The 3,179-nt window shown below is 41.8% G+C and overlaps 1 protein-coding gene across 3 annotated transcripts in view; it reads right to left on the reverse strand.

The window, feature by feature from the left end:
• Nucleotides 1-3,179, reverse strand: part of XRCC6 (X-ray repair cross complementing 6) — a 40,658-nt gene that overhangs the window by 28,302 nt on the left and 9,177 nt on the right. The window lies entirely within an intron of this gene.

Genomic DNA, 3,179 nt, shown 5'->3' on the forward strand with positions numbered 1-3,179 from the left:
CAACTCAAAAAAAAAAAAAAAGAAAATATTCAGGAAAAGAAAAAAACGGCATAAGGTCCCAAAAAGTAAAACTTGAATTTGCCATGCACCAAGTACTATGTTGAACCAATATGAATGAAGTGATGTGTAGACATTGGATTAGGTATTATGCGTAATCCAGAGATGACTTAAAGTATATGGGAGAATGTGTGTAGGTTATATGCAAATACATGCCACTTTATATCAGAGACTTGAGTATCCTCAGATCTTGGTATCCACAAGGATTCCTGAAACAAATGCCCCTCATATCAAGGGATGGCTGTATAAAATAATGACAATGTTTAAGTTATCAGTAATTACATATGACCAGAAAATAAGTAAATAACTACTAACAGCATCTCTGAAATAAAACTGCTTAATTATACAATTAAAGACATCAATATTTCATTCACAGAAAAGGACTATCCCCCCCATATACACTAATGGCAGTACCTGGTAAATCAGGTCTCATAAGAGTTAACTGGCCCTAGGGGCCTATTTAATTCTGGAGCATTGTCAAAATTTTGTGAACCTGCAAACCTGAAAAGTAAACCAACCATGGTGATTCCCTCCATATCCTGCCTAAGCCTCTAGTGAGCCTTCCTCCACAGTAACTCTCTCCTTAAATGCAGAACTAATACTATAGTATAGCTAGTCATTGACAGTAATCCACATGGCAAGTAGTCATTTCTATAATTTTTTTGGAGTTGCAGTCTCACTTGTCACCCGGGCTGGAATGCAGTGAATACGCTCATGGCCACCATAGCAGTGACCTGCTGGACTTAGGTAATCCTTCTGCCTCAGTCTTTCAAGTGGCTGGACTACAGGCATGTACCACCACACCTGGCTAATTTTTTGATTTTTATAGAGACGAGGTCTCACCAAGTTGTCCAGGTTGGTCTCAAACCCCTGGACTCAGATAATCCTCTCGCCTCTGCCTCCCAAAGTGCTGGGATTACAGGCGTGAGCCACCGTGCCTGGCTTCTATATATATTTTAATCTGTTCTTTGAGTACTCTACAATAAGAATTTGGTGAGGGCTTCTTTTAGGTTCTATGAATTAAAAATCACGGAAACAAAAAAAAACCTAAAGTAGAACTTTAGAATATGTTTTTTACTACTATCAAATACATTGTGAAAGTCTCATTTATGAGGGGGGATCCCAAAATCCCAGAATTTATTTATAAAAAATTATGTATTTATTCTTACATGTTTAAACTTCAATCACCTTCAAAGTACTCTCCGTTGGAAGCAATACACCTATCGAGACATTTTTTCCACTGCTCAAAACAGTTTTTGAATTTGTCAATTTTGATGCCTTTTAGTGTTTTTTGTTTTATAACTTCCATATAGGCAAAACATTTCCCTTTGAGAACTTTTTTCATCCAGAGAAACAAAAAAAGTTGCTCAGGGCAAGATCAGCTGAATATGGAGTGTGGGGCATGGGGGCCATGTCATTTTTGATCAGAAACTACTGAACACTCAGCATAGTGTGCTCATAAATCACCCATAATGAAATGTGCAAACGCATAGAAAGAATCTCCAAAAAACATTCACTGAAGCCAAACTCAGCCTTCTCATAAATGCAAGCTGGTACACTGATGCTGATGGGTTCCTAAAACACTTCTTTAGTGGGGGAAGCCTGTGCTACAAGGGATCTACCCTCTAAAAGGTAATTTGGGTTTTTTTGGTTCCCCCCTTGTATTTGCCACCTAACACTACATTTTCTCCTTGGGTATTTAGGTGTCAAGGGTTTCATAAACTCTTTGAAATTACATGTAGAACTGTGAATGCTCTCTTTTTGGAGAAGGTACACAGCTTTCATTATACCCTCAGAAAGGCCCATGATCCAAAACAGGTTAAAGCAGTGCTGTTCATAATGTGGCTTCCAAATCAGTAATATCAGCATCTCCTGGAAACTTATCCTGGAAACTTATTGGAAATACAAATTCTCAGTCCCTGCTCTTGACCTACACAATCAGATATTGTAGTTTGTGTTTTAATGCACTGCAGGTGATTCTGATGTAGGTTCAAGTTTAAGAACCATGTCTTTTTTTTTTTTTTTCTTGAGACAGGATCTCACTCTGATGCCCAGGCTTGAATGCAGTGGCATTATTATAGCTCACTGCAGCCTCAAATTCCTGGACTCAAGTGATCCTCCCACCTCAGGCTCCTGAGAAGCTAGAACTACAAGCATGTATCACCATGCCAAGGTAATTTTTTTTTGTTGAGATGAGGTCTCCTTGTATTGCTCAGACTGGTTTCAAACTTCTGACCTGAAGCAATCCTCCCGCCTCAGTCTCCCAAAATGCTGGGATTACAGGCATGAGCCACTATGTCTGGCCAAGAACCACTTCTTTTTTTTTTTTTGAGTTGGAGTCTCCCTCTGTTGCCCAGGCTGGAGTATGGTCGCATGCTTACGGCCACTGCAGCCTCAGGTGATTCTTCTGCCTCAGTCTTCCAAGTAGCTGGAACTACAGGCACACGCCACCACGCCCAGCTAAGTTTTTTATTTATTGTACACTTCTTTTTTTTTTGAGTTGGAGTTTCATTCCGTCGTGCAGACTGGAGTGCAGTGGCCGGGCAGCCTCGGCCCACTGGGCTCCGGTGATCCTTCCACCTCAGCTTTCCGAGTAGCCGGAATTACAGGCGCGCGCTACCACGCCCAGCTGATTTTTGATTTATTGTAGAGATGAGGTCTCACCAAGTTGCCCAGGCAGGTCTTGAACCCGCGGGCTCAGGCAATCCACTCACCTCAGCCTCCCAAAGGCACAGGATTACAGGCTGAGCCACCAAGCCCGGCTTTTTTTTTTTTTGAAGCAGCATCTCACGGAGTAACCCAGGCTAGAGTGTACAACCATAGCTCATTAGTCTCAAACTCCTAGGCTCAAGCCATCCTCCTGTCTCAGTCACCCAAGTAACTGGGACTTTAGGCATATGCCACCACATCTGGCTAATTATTTTTTGTTTTTTTTAGAGATAGGGTCTCACAATTTTGCTCAAGGTGGTCTCGAGCTTCTGGCCTCAAGTGATCCTCTCACCTCAGCCTCCCAAAGTGCTGGAATTACAGACATGAACTACCATGCCTACCCTAATTTTTTTTTTGAGTTGGAGTCTCACTCTGTCACCCAGACTGGAGTGTAGTGTCCTGGCCACAGCAGC

The sequence above is a fragment of the Carlito syrichta genome, unplaced genomic scaffold (assembly GCF_000164805.1).
Source record: "Carlito syrichta isolate Samal-C Ts95f unplaced genomic scaffold, Tarsius_syrichta-2.0.1 Scaffold288281, whole genome shotgun sequence".
In the NCBI taxonomy this organism is placed as follows: domain Eukaryota; kingdom Metazoa; phylum Chordata; class Mammalia; order Primates; family Tarsiidae; genus Carlito; species Carlito syrichta.